Source organism: Panthera leo, chromosome B4 (assembly GCF_018350215.1).
Source record: "Panthera leo isolate Ple1 chromosome B4, P.leo_Ple1_pat1.1, whole genome shotgun sequence".
Classification (NCBI taxonomy): domain Eukaryota; kingdom Metazoa; phylum Chordata; class Mammalia; order Carnivora; family Felidae; genus Panthera; species Panthera leo.
Window position 1 is genome coordinate 85,639,266 of NC_056685.1, and position 14,724 is coordinate 85,653,989.

Genomic DNA, 14,724 nt, shown 5'->3' on the forward strand with positions numbered 1-14,724 from the left:
CCAGCACGGGTTCTGAGAGGGCACAAAGGTATTTGCTCTTGGAAGCTCTGGCATCGGAGGTCTGCAGGTCTGCACTGGTGAAGACTGCAGGGGTCCTCAGTGGGAACTGCTGTGGGGATCTGACGTGAAAGCTGTTGGGGTCCTCCTGCTCTAAACATTTCCCTCATGGAGGAACTCAGAGCTGAGAGGATTCCTCTTAGTGCTACACTGGGTTAGTTTGGGGAATGAGGTGAGGACAGATGAAATGCCTCTTACCTTTTCCTATGCTGTTATCCCGGGTTTATCAGGTTTGTGCAGCTGGTCAACTGCACCCTAAGCTCTCCCAGAGCTACTTTCATTGGTGGATAATTGTTAAATCCTTGTTTTTTTTGGGGGGGGGCACGTAGAGACAATGGCTGGGAACTCCTGTTCCACCATCTTGCTGATACCACTCTTTCCTAAATTCTTGACATAGCTTTGAGACCCCAGCTACAGACTGATCAGTTCCCCTTCTTGAGCTGCTGATTAAATCTACCTCAACCACTTGCCTTATCAGGATCTCACACTCTCTGCCAGTATGCACCTGCCCTAATCACTCTGGAGTCAGGTTAGACAACTAGAGAAGCCACTATGCCCCTGAGCCCAACAATTTATTCTAAGTAGCCAATCTACAGGGAGTCGGTGAAACCTAGCAAACCTACTACCCTTCTTGTCATTCATAAGCTGCCCCCTACAGCTCCAGCTTGCTGCCACTCTGCATTCCGGAAGAACTCCCTACGTGGCCCTGACTAGAGTCCCTCTCTCGTTTAGAGCTAGAAGTAACAAAAACTGCTTTCATCCATCTGAGTGTCATTGTGATGTGTTCTGCTATCAGAGAATCTTTAAATCTTATAAAATCATACCCTGGAACAGGTTTCAGATTATCTGATAACCAAATAGAGGGGTAGAGTGAGATATTTTGGTAGAGTAGAGCACAAAAATATTCAAGGGATTATCAAGGACAAGTATGGAGTACAAAGAAATCCAAGGGCAGAAGTTTGAGAAGTGACTAATTTTAAGGAATTTAAGGAATGTTCTGAGGAGGAAACTATGCAAAGCCAGAGTAAGTGATCTAAGATGGCAGAAAATCCAGGAAAGTAAAGGGTCTAAGCCAAGGATTTATTATGAGGTCTGTATCCACGCAGATTTTAAGAACCACTGTACTTGTTAAAAGAAATAGAAATGAACGATTAACAGGGATGAATGCTATAGCAAGGAAAAACATAAATGGGACTTAAAAGAGCTTAATGGCTATTTAATTTACAAATTAATCCCCATGGCAACTTCAAGTAGTTAGTGGTTTCCTCTGCTGTGTTCCCATAGCCCTTAGTGCATATTCCTTTATTATGGTACTTACGTGCCATATATTAATTTGTTTCATATATTAAAATGTAAGCACTCTGAGAATATAAATCATGGACTCATCTTTTTTTTTAACATCACATACAGTCACTGAGATAGACCTATTACTCATTGAGGGTCCAAGGAAGAAATGTTTATTCTACTCCAATGTTAACATTTCAGTGCTCTTTTTGAATTTCAGAGGGTATTAACCCCCTGTTGTTTTGAATTGGAAGCCATCTCTTATTGATTTACTCATTTCCATAATACAGCTTCAATAATCTATAGAAGCCCAGCTCTGCAGTTACTCAAAGTTTTGTTCTGCTGTGTATGCTTAATGTGTTCTAATATTTCCTCCAGAAGAGCTGGAGAAAGTAGATAATCTTGTGTCAGAAGTTCAGTATCAATATCCTCCTCAAATGCATCCCATCCCCATAGCAATAACCTAACCCCACCTCCTTCTATAAGACATTTTGTGCAAAGATGTTATGCATGTGAGATGGAATCATGAGTCTTCCATTAGTAAGTCAGTAGGTTAAAATCTTGTGCTTATGAGAACAGTGCTATGGGGAATAACTTCTCTGGGGACCAATTAACTTCATTTTGCCTGATGAATACTGATTATATTCTTTACCCTAATAAATCATCTTATACGCCTGTGTGTCTGGTTGCAGGGGCAATTAAATAAAAAGTTATATATCTGAATTTTAAAAATTAAAGCATGCAGCAACATCATACAACAGATGTATTTATATTGATTTCCTCTTCTGTACCAGGCAGCTGGACACTGGGCTCTGTCCCAGGCCAAAAGAGGAGAGATTGAGAGTGTGTTACCTCACAGGAAGGAATGTTTATTTTGGTCACAGAGGCTGTTCAGTCTCATTGGCTCATGAAAGAGTTAGAAGATGAGGTCCTGAGGATTAAGTCAATCCCTTTGAAACCCAAGAACTAGTTAGTAACCCAACAACAGTTGCTCTAACTCTGACTGCATATTAATATTATCCAAGGAACTTGGGGAAAATATTACAGGCTCTGTTGTTCCCTTCCAAAAGTTTTTATTTAAATGTTCTGTGTTTAGCCCACACTAATTATGAAATCATAAAATGACTGGCTGGTGTTTTCCTCATTCTGGGAGACTGAAGGATGAGTATGGCATAATAGTAGAAACATCCCGAGATGACAACAATTCTTTTTTTCTACTAAACAGTCAGATATTCTTGCATGAAGCAAGACAAAATCTGCTCTTCAAAAACAGAAGGGGAAATAAAATTTTAAAAAATGTGTTCATATTTCCAAATGAAACATGAGAATGGGATTTACATAATTATGAGCAAATATTTGCTTTTATAACCAATGTTGCTGCTATTGACATAAATTTCATTGTCTAATTTTGTGGAGGTCTTTTATTTTTACACTTTAGAAATTAAAGAATAAACTTGTGTTGGGTACTGGCTTTTATTACAGATGCAAGCTTGTTTAGTGAAAACAAAAATAGAAAGAAAATAAATGAAGAATTTATATCATGCCCAAACCAGAGAAAAACTAATTACAAATTTAGTTGTGAGCAAGAAATAATTTGCAGGGCAGGGGTTCAAATGGGCCCCATTTCAGAGTTTTTAATGTGCAGCTGGGTTTAGAAATGCAGTCAGGTTTGGAGACACTGTCCTTTAATATCGAATTCCCCAAATTCATAAAATAAAAATTTTATTCACAATAGAAATAACTCTGTACTAGAAGAAAAGTGAACAAAAATGTAAAACAAAACAAAACAAAACAAAACAAAAAACAGCTGCAAGAAATTCATGAAGGACCTTTGGTAATACATGAAGAAATATACCATAATCCTGAAAGTTAAAATATTTCCAAAAATTTAAAGATGCTGTTTGCCCCCAAACTAATTTACAAGCTTAGTATAATTCCCGTAAGACATCCAGTGGGTCAGCATTATCAGTTTTTAGGAATCAGAAGGATGTCACAAAATCATTCTAAATTTTGTATGTATTTTATTTACTCAACATGTTTAAGATTTTGCAGAGCATAAAATAGAATCTTAATACCTGCTAATTAATATCTTGGTACTTTGTTAAGTAGTCAAGACCTTTTACTCAGTTTTAAACAGGATATATATTCAACACTTAGGTTTAGTATCAGATAATATAAAAAGTAATAATAGAAAATTCAACAGATCTTCAACCTTCCTGTGGTCTTTAACAATCTAACATTTAACCTTAATAATATTTAATAATGTTTCAAGGCAGACATAGGATTCTTACCTCAAGAATGGGAGACTGGGGCGCCTAGGTGGCTCAGTCGGTTAAGCGTCCGACTTCAGCTCAGGTCATGATCTCGTGGTCCGTGAGTTCGAGCCCCGCGTCGGGCTCTGGGCTGATGGCTCAGAGCCTGGAGCCTGCTTCCGATTCTGTGTCTCCCTCTCTCTCTGCCCCTCCCCCGTTCATGCTCTGTCTCTCTCTGTCTCAAAAATAAGAAACTTAAAAAAAAAAAAAAAAGCTGCTGAGGATTCAACTCAGTTTAAAAAAAAAAGAATGGGAGACTAAGTTTTGAGGAGTTCTATGTGGATTACACACCACCCTTATTCTCTTGGGGACACAGCTCAGCTCCAATCTAGATCCACTGTAACCCAGTCCCCAGTGGAGCAAGACTAACCTGTTAAACAATGCTAGCCCTGGGTCAAAAACCTTATGTGAGTGAAGCCAGGTGTAAAAAACTATTGGAAAGTCAAATGAGCAAAACACAGCACCCATTTTTTGTCCCACTTTACTTCTTCTAGATTCCCATTTTTATTTTTCTTCTTGACATTATATCTTTATATTCCATCTTTCACTGACTTGTGATATGGCTACATAGAGATAGTAAGAATATTTTTCATAAATTTACATGGGATAAATTAGATACTACCTTCTCATAATCAAAATTTACAGATTCCCCTACAACAGAATGATAGATTGACTTCTCCATAACAATCACACATGCTCAAAAGGTTTATCATCTATTTATGGGTTATGTTTTCATAGGATTATGTGAAGAGAACTTTAAAACACAAGGATCTTGAAGATGAAAACATTGCAATATATGGGGTGCCTGGGTGGCTCAGTTGGTTGAGCATCCAACTCTTGGTTTCGGCTCAGGTTACTATCTCACAGTTTGTGGGCTCGAGCCTCACATCAGGCTCTGTGCTGACAACACAGAGCCTGCCTGGGATTCTCTCTCTCCCTTTGTCTCTGCCCCTCCTCTGCTCTCTCTGTCTCGCAAAATAAATACACTTTAAAAAAAAGTTAAAAAAATAAAACATTACAATATCTAAAACTTATGTGGAACCATAAACATATTCATAACTAGGTGCCATGAAGAGTGGGAACCCATTTTCCATCTATGAATGAAAATTGGGACCAGATAATTTTTAAGTTCCACTTAAATTCTTACTAAAATAGTTTTATTATTCATTCCAAGTCACAGGAATCACTTTTTTTTTAAGTATTGAGAGTTAAGAAAGGGAAATATGGGGGAGAGAGATTTTTTATACAAGTTCTAAAGATATATTTATAGGGATCTAAAGGAAAGGAAGTTTCCTGGGTGGCATATATCCAAGTAACTAATGTCTTTCTGGATATGGATCTCATATCCTCAAATCAACTTTTGTAAACTATATTCCAAAAACATTAAATCTGTAAAATATCTGTTTCTTAAAGAAAGAAAGAAAGAAAGAAAGAAAGAAAGAAGAAAAAAAGAAAGAAGAAGAAAGAGGAAGAAAGAAAGAAAGAAAATGAAAAGGAAGGAAGGAAAGAGAGAAAGAAGGGAGAGAGAAGAAAGGAAAAGTTGCTTGTCCCATTTCAAACAAGCTTGGGCTTCTTTGTCCAAGTTTCTTTACCTCACAGGATTCCTTAATGCCATGGATATGATTCTGAACGTTGTGACTCTATAAACAGGAGAATAAAACATGTACTACTTTCCAAACTGATTTGGCCACAACTTTTTTATTACTAAATACTTGTTCAGGTACTATAGGATTTACTTAGAAAAAACTCCTCTGCAGGATTAGAGGCTCTTCTTAGAGCAGTTAAGAGAACATTCCTCTTGTAATCTTTCCAATTCTATGCCATTATATTTCTTTTCAAATATCAAGCTAGCCTATATTTAAGTTGCTTCTAGCAATGAGGAAAAGGAAATACATGTCTTTTCTTCTTAGACTATTATGTAGCATATTATATTATTTTGCTAAGAACTAAAGCTGTGGTCATGAGCCTAACCGTTATTATGTTCGTCAAGATCAAGCAGTTATCTAATTTACCCCACAGGTGCATAAAATTTTTTATTATTGTTAAATTATCCATAATATTTATTAATATGTCTCTTCATTACATCTTCAATGGGAGCCTAAAATAACTTTTTTTTTTTTTGGAGGAATCAAGCATTACCTTCATAGCTGGGTACATGCCACGTTCATTTCTTAATGCTGTTCTATAAAATGGAACAGACCTGTCACCAGCTAATTTATTTCCGTGCCAAACCATTTAATCTCTCCAGAGAAACCTCTGTTTAAATAAGGCATGCTTGACCAAGAAAGGTTGTCATGTATTAACTGTCTCTGTGGGGAGTTGATGTTAAAAGTATAATTGGTTCAGTGGAGGGAACAGAAAATAAGCTCTTCTATTCACAGTCAGAAAAGCAGCTCCCAGTCATCTCCGCGTGTAAGTGTGTTGTCACTTCTAACTAAGAAAGTGCCACCAGACAAATTAGCAGCAGGGAGACTTCTGCTTTTCAAAACTGCAGGGATTTTTTTTTTCTACCCTAAGGATAAAAATCCTCCTAACATGCATTCTCTGATTGCCATTTATCTGTTAGAACGTGAGGGTGCACTCTCAAACTTTTTCTTTTTCCTGTCCAAGAAAGAATCAGATTCCCTCTTATTGTTTCCTTCTTATTTCTCTTCTCAATTTTTCATGATATTGCATTCCTCCTGGTGTTTCATATTTTCTTCTAATACAGAAAGAGCATTTATGCCATGGGATTTCAAGGTTATTCCTACGCTACAAAGCAAAAATACTCTCCGATGCTACAAAACAAAATCATTTTTAATGGGAGAGAAAAAGATAAAAGACAGCATCAGTTACAGGGAGACTAAGAATCCTCCTAGGATTTTTAATCCACAGTTCAAACAAGGTTCTAATTTCTTAATCATGGTATAGAAAGACTAATGCAACCAACAGCGAATACTGTTTATTCCCTCCCTCTTTAAATATCTCTACTCAGCAATAGTTTCAACCCGTGGATAAAACACTTCATACAATTCTTCACTGTGATTACCCAACATTGATACTGGAAACCACAGAGGAATTTGCAACCTAAATCTTAGTTTATTTTAGAAAATGTTTGATTTTCCCTTGGCAGCACAATTTATTGTTTCGATTGACTTTCCAACAGTATTAGGTCAGACTAACTTTTTCAGCTTTCAGAAATGATGGCTTAATACCACCTCTATTCTCTCTTATACAACAACAACAACAAACATAAAATATAGTGGCCGATTTAGTTTTTAAATTTTTTTGTGGTCAGACAACATGGACCGTATGACATCCATTCTTCGAAATGTGTTGAGGCTTAGGAGTGACCTAGTATACCATCAATTTTTATAATAGTTTAATGTGTACTTGATAATAATGTACTATATTTAATTGTAGATTGTATACACAGAATGCAAAAAAAGATTAGTTTTTTTGAAAAATTCTATATTCTTGTTAACATTTTTTATCTGCTTGATCACAATTTTCTGATGGACTATTATAAAGAGTTACCACTATGATTAATGGGTTGTTTGCTTCGTGTATTTATGAAGATGCCAATTATTTTAATATATCATTAGCCAATTATTTATTTTATTATATAATGCTAACATCCCTCTCTACCAACGCTTTCTATGGAAATCCTACTTTATCTATTGGCAATACTGCTAACAACAATTTTCTTTCATCAAGTCTTTGGGGGTATATATTTTCCATATCTTGATTATTAAGTGTTCTTTTTAATTTTGTTTTTGATATGCTTAAATGATCTTATTTTGTTTAAAATGCTCTTATTTTGTGTTTTCTGTTCAGAGAAACTTCTTTGCTTCTTCCTTTCATCCCCTTTGTCTTCTGTTAAAATTGATATATGTGTCAACAATTACCATTTACGTTTCTCTATTGGTTTGAAAGCTATAGATTGTATCTTTAGTATTTTGTAATATTTACATTTTAATTTATATATTTAATTATAACATTTTCTAACAAAAATAATTAAATATCTTTAACTTCCTCTGGAAGAAGACGATGACTTTATTAGTGTCCCCTCTTACCACTGTCCAATCTTTCTATTGGCATCTTGAGATGTAATTTTATTTTTATGTCGTTAGGTGATTTGTTTCATTTTATAGTAAAAAAGGCATAGAAAACAACTCCCTGCCAAAAAAAAAAAAAGCTTAGAATAAGTTACTTTACTCAACACAAATGTTTTTATAAGATAGCACTTAACTTTTACCTTTTACAGTCGGTTCTTGAAGACATTTATAAGCATTCAGTTGAAGAAAACCTTCCTCGCTCCCAACTCTTATGAATCAACTTTTCTGCTTTATATATATATCTTACAAATTGACTTTGTATGAGGTTCTGTAGCATGATGTAGTATGCTGTTGAACATCAAGACTTCCCTAATCAACATGGAAAGCAAAATAACAAAGCCCCTTGCCATTGAGATGTCTTTCCAATTCTACCTCTTTTGTGTGTACCATGGAAAAGCCTGGAAAGCTTCATTATTCACTGAAGCAAAATATTATATATTACTTCACAAAATAATTCCATCTACTCATTTTATAATTTACACATGTGTACTTGTCAGTGACCTTTGTATAATATCCGTTATTCATTCTTCTTTTCCTAGTACTACTTGGACTCAGGGCCTAGGCAAATGGAACCACCTTCTGTTACTTGTATTTTTTCCTATTTGATTTGAAAGACCACCTACAATGTATCTTACTGACCACAGAGAAGAGATAATGGTCTCTTACACCTACCACATCTCATCCCAATTTTTGTTTCTCATTTGGAACAAGGGAGAACAGCAATCACCAGAAGAGAAATTTTGGTGTTTGGCTTCAGAACTGATTTACACAAGGGGCTCCTGGGTGGCTCAGTCAGTTGAGCGTCTGACTTTGGCTCAGGTCATGATTTCATGGTTCCTGGGTTTGAGCCCCGCCTCCAGCTTTGTGTTGACAGCTCGGAGCCTGGAGCCTGCTTCAGATTCTGTGTCTCCTCCTGTCTCTGCCCCTCCCCCTCTTGCACTCTGTCTCTCAAAAATGAAAACATTAAAAAAAACACTGATTTACACAAAATTCTACTAAGAAGTTTGTTGGTCACTGCTGAGTGAGAACAAATGACTAGTTTACACATAGATAGTATCTCTAATTTGGGTTTCTCCTAATTTAGGAATTCAAATGAAGAGAATGTTACAAATAAACTCATGCTTATTAACAAACAAGAGACAACATTTCATTATTGGCTGATGGGAAATTCCTCGTTCACATTTTCCTAGTGGAGAGTAAATTTAGGAATTGAGAACTAAGTTTGTTAGGCAATTAATATATTAAAATCTCACCATGTGGCCAACTTTCCTGGTATATCTGACACCTCTGTTGTCATAGTAGAAAAAATTACATTGCTACTATACGTAGAAAACTTACTTTACCTTAAAGAGAAGGTGACAAATATAAGCAAAACAAATAGTAAATAGTGATATTAGCATTCATTTGAATACTATTGCCTGCCAAAATCTGAGACTGAGGTCTGTTTTCTCTTTTTGAAAATTATGTAATGCTAGACAGACATTAATGAAATGTGAGCAACAAAATTTCTCAGAGAGAGACAGACAGACAGACTTGAAAAGAGGAACTTTCTCAATGGCACCTCAGTGTGATTTAATGTTATTCCTCCATACATCTAAATTTGTCCCTCTTTCTACCAGAAGCGAGGATCCCACTCTTTGGGAAACTCTAGTGTCAGTCGGTCGCCCTACTGCAATTCATATGAAAGTCATTCCACCCTGACCAAGTGAATGGAAGGTGATATTCTGAGGTATTTTCCAGGACCCATTCATTTTATATCAACTATTCAATACATGAGAAAGAGAGCATTACTTATATTAACCAAAAAATGTTAATGACTTTAAATACTAAATGGGCAGACAAGAAAATTGTAAGTAATCATGCAACAAGCAGTAGAAAATTTTCCAATTTCACATGGTGAATAGAAAGCCTATGAAATACAGATGTGAGTTTAAAAACAAGCTTAACCGCTAAGGTTATATAAACTTAACTTCTCTCAAAAGTTAAGCTATTCTTCATCAAAAACTGAGTATAGTTATAACTAACCCAAGTTTTGTGTTTCATGATGGTAATAATTATGTCTAATATTTAATGGACACTTACTATGTGGTAGACATTTACTGAACACTAAGTGCTTTTCATGCATTCATTTATTTATTATTCACAACAATCTTATGAGATATCTACTATTATTATCCCCATTTCCAGATAATAAACTGAAGCCTAGAGAGGTTAATACACTTCTCCAAGCAGGCTTTATGTTCTTTTTCTTTTTTAATACGTTGCTCTGAGTTCTTGTAAATGTAAGAAGAACACACATACATATGTGATTATATAGTATATGACATTTTTTGTGTGTGTGTGCACAAGGAAGTGCTGTACCTTAAGACCATTGTATAGAAGGTTTTTAAGTCCAGGTAATACCTGGTGATTGCTGGGTATTATACTCTTTTCTAGCTTCTGGTGAATTTTCTTCCTGAACATTTTTTTTTATTGAAGTATAATTGATATATGACATTATATTAGTTTTAGGTGCACAACATAATGATTCAATATTTGTATGTACTGCATAAAGGATCACCAGAACAAGTCTAATTAACATCTGTTACCAGACATGGATACAATTTTTTTTCTCATGATAAGGACTTTCAAGATTTTCTCTCCTAGCAACTTTCAAACATGCAGTACTATACTATTAATTATAGTCATTATGCTGTACATTGCAATCCCATGGTTTTTATAACTGGAAATTTGTACCTTTTGACCCCCCATCATGCATTTTGTGCCCCCCCCAGCCCCCTACTCTCTGTCTCTATCAACCACCAATCAGTTCTCCCTCTGCGCCTATGAGCTCCAGTTTTGTTTTGGGGTTGTTGTTGTTGTTTGCTTGTTTTGTTTTTTGTTTTTTGGTTTTTTTTCTTTATCTTTTAATTCCAATATAATTGATGTACAGTGTTATATTAGTTTCAGGTGTACAATATAGTGATTCACCAATCATTGATAAACATTTTTGAAGAACTTATTGGGAAATGCTCAAAATAGGTGAAAAATATTTAACACTTGGTGTGCACACTCATCTATTACATACAGAAAGGAACCAATAGAAAGAAATCTCTCAAAATGTTCTTAGTGGTTTTATATTGGTAATTGGATTATTAGTGATGCTAAATTATTTTCAGTATACACCAGCCTATCTTATAATAAGCATATAGGGCTTGCATATTCCACAAACAACTAAAATCTATTGATAGATTTCCAAAATACAGTGATGCTTAGAATCAAGATGTGAATGCCTCGAGAATTTGAGGAGTCAGAAATATCTGATGATTTAAGAAGGAAAAAGGTAATATTAAAAATAAATATAGATGATATTCTCTACCACATGAGTTATGCATCTTGAAAGATGTTTTGAAACAAATCTGGGAGACTTCACATCAGCTCATTCAGGATAGCAGTTTGTGTTTCAGCAGCAGACTATATGGAGTAATCTACGGTCAATATTGGTATCAATTTTGAAAATATGTAAAAGCCATAAAAATTGTTCAGGTAGTTTTGGTGATATTTCGGATATATATAGAGACATTTTTATATTTAAAAAAATCTCAATGTCCTTGATCAGTCAATTGTTTTCTAGTAAATAAACATAAGGGGAAAAAAATAATAGTTTCTCCACATGAGAATCCTATCACAAATATTTTCAAAAAGGAATGGATTTTTATTAAAGTAAAGTGAGGCTTGGCACTTACTGTTTGTATAAGTTTTTGAAGTCTTATTAAGGATATTCATTCTGGCCACAAAAGGTGATACGATTCATTAGATTAGACTCCATTAGATTTAAATGATCAGAAGCTGGAGACGATATTAAGTGAAGGAAAAAGTTACATGAAGCCATTTTTCCTTTATCTCAATCTTTCAAATTTGAAGTTTCACTTTTCAATTTTTAAACTTATAAACCTATTAAGTCAATTATTTGCCTATAAAAAAGAGATTATGAATTATTACTCAAACGTTCAAAAGAGTCTTTTTCACATACTGGTTACAAGAGGAGTTTAAATAAGATTTTAGCAAAAACAATGTGGATTGGAAAGTTTAAGAATAATTTTGTGGCAGAGACAGTCTATCTAACTTGACTTTAAATTAGGCAAGAGGAAAAATACATATTACAAAGGATGTACAGACTTCTGGTTGTTTTTTGGAAGGATTTGAGCTAGCCTAAAGTACTGGTCTCTTTCAAGATCCTCATTCACAGTTCTCCAGGGAAGACTGGTAACTGGGGGGACAGATGTGCATATGTGGAACTCAGGATCCCTGGCTCTCCTTGTTATCTGACAGAACACGTTGTGTACCTGTATTCAAAGAGAACTACTGGGGCGCCTGGGTGGCTCAGTCGGTTAAGCGTCCGACTTCGGCTCAGGTCACGATCTCGCGGTCCGTGAGTTCGAGCCCGACGGGCTCTGGGGTGATGGCTCAGAGCCTGGAGCCTGCTTCCAATTCTGTGTCTCCCTCTCTCTCTGCCCCTCCCCCGTTCATGCTCTGTCTCTCTCTGTCTCAAAAATAAATAAAGGTTAAAAAAAAAAAAAATAAAAAAAAAATAAAAGAGAACTACTGCAAGGATAAAGAAAATGTTATTAAAAATGGCTTTCTAGGGGTGCCAGCGTGGCTTATTTGGTTAGGCATCTGAGTCTTGATTTCGGCTCAGGTATGATCTCACAGTTCATGGGTTAGAGCCCCTTGTCCGGCTCTACGCTGACAGTGTAGAGTCGGCTTGGGATTCTCTTTCTGCCCCTCCCCCACTCGTTCTCTCTCTCTCTCTCTCTCTCTCTCTCTCTCTCTCAAAATAAATAAATAAAAATTTAAAAAAATGGTTTTCTGTGGGGTGCCTGGGTGGCTCAGTCGGTTAAGCATCCGACTTCGGCTCAGGTCATGATCTATGGTTTGTGGGTTCAAGCTCCGTGTCAGGCCCTGTGGTGACAGCTCAGAGCCTGGAGCCTGCTTTGGATTCTGTGTCTCCCTCTGTCCCTCCCGTGCTTTCTCTCTCTCTCTCTCTCAAAAATAAATAAAACATAAAAAAATGGTTTTCTGTAAGAAAACAGGCAACAGAATAACAAGGCTACAATTAAAGTTTAACTTCTCTGAATGTCACTTGTCCATAATTTTTAAATTAGAACCACTTAATGTTGTCTAGGTTTTTCTCAAACTGTTAAATCAGCAAAAAAAAAAAAACAAAAAAAACAAAAAAAAACCAACAAAAAACAAAAAACAAAAACAAAAAAAAATCATTATAATTTGATGACAATGTGGATGACATACTATAACAACTGCACAGATGAAACATGTTTCAAAACACTTTATTATTATTTTTTAGTGTTTATTTATTTTTGAGAGAGAGGCCGAGACAGAGAGAGACAGAGAGGGAGACACAGACTCAGAAGCAGGCTCCAGTCTCTGAGCTGTTAGCACGGAGCCCAACACAGAGCTTGAACTCACAAACCGTGACATCATGACCTGAGCTGAAGTTGGATGCTTAACCGACTGGGCCACCCAGGTGCCCCTTGAAACATTTTAAAACACGGTATGTATTTATATTTCCAGTGGAATGTATTCTAAGAACCAAAAGAATGTAAAGGAAGTCTAAAGTCTATTCAGAGTGTTTTTATTTTTATTGGTTACATGTGTATATACATATATATTTGGAACTATAATGTATATATTGTAAGATATATTAAATAATTATGCTGAGAGGCGTTTGGGTGGTTCAATTAAGCATCCAACTTGGGCTCAGGTCATGATCTCATGGTTTGTGGGTTTGAGCCCCACGTCGGGCTCTATGCTGACAGCTCAAAGCCTGGTGCCTGCTTTGGATTCTGTGTCTCCCTCTCCTTCTGTCCCTCCCCCACTTGCTCTCTCTCTCTCTCTAAGATAAGCATTAAAAAAATTAAAAATAATAATAAAAAATATTTATTTTGATGTCTTTAAATTAAGTCAAACTAAGTTTCAAAAAATAAATAAAACATCTGTAGTCTTATATTTGAAATGGAAATACCAGTATGAACTCATGACTTTTTTTCAATAGAATAGCATTTCTCTGCTCTGTGCAGTTTAAAGTCCAAGAAGCAATAACAACTCAGTTGTAACTAACTCACCTATCACCCAGATGATAATCTCTAAATATCATTTCCTACAAATAAATAAGGGAGTTCTGGGGGGTGGGGTATGATGGGGGGAAATTCCAGGCCTGGAGAAGAAAATACGCAAAGGTAACTTAAAATTATCTTTCAGTTCCAGAAAAAAAAAGGATGATGTATAAAATAACCGACTCATGTCCAAGGAAACAAGAGATAGTTTATAAGCTGACAAAGACTGGAGAATTTTTAATGCAGTGATCCAAACATATCAAATATGCACAAATCCAGAATTCATAATCTTTCAAATATTCAAATAAATTGAGGCACCAACTAAAACACTATCTTAAAAGTGGTAAAGTGAAAGGAGAGGCATTGGTTTTGCTCTGTTTATACTGTTGGATAACCAATAGTTAATAAGGCAAAATCTTCTTCATAAAAAGAAAATACACAGGTAATAAATGCTGGAAGAATGATAGAATTTTTATATTACTATTTTGCAGTCTCTAATGAAATAATGGATCTGGGAAATGATCAATAGTGAATGCTAAAAGCATTTGGTGGAAGGTTGATGGGGAAATTTATAAAAGAGAAATAAATCTGATGTATTAGATTTCTATTGCTGTCATAATAAATTACCACAAATTTAGTGGCTTAAAACAACAGAAATTTATTTTCTCACAGTTCTGTAGATCAGAAGGCTAAGTCCAGCATAGCTCAGTTCTCTTACCTAAATTTCACACATCAGAAATCAGTTTGTCAGCAAGGACTACCTTTTTATTATTATTATTATTTTTTTAATTTTTATGGAGGTTCTGGGGTTGAACCTTCTTGTAAGGTCATTCAGATTCTTGGCAGAACTCAATTCCATAT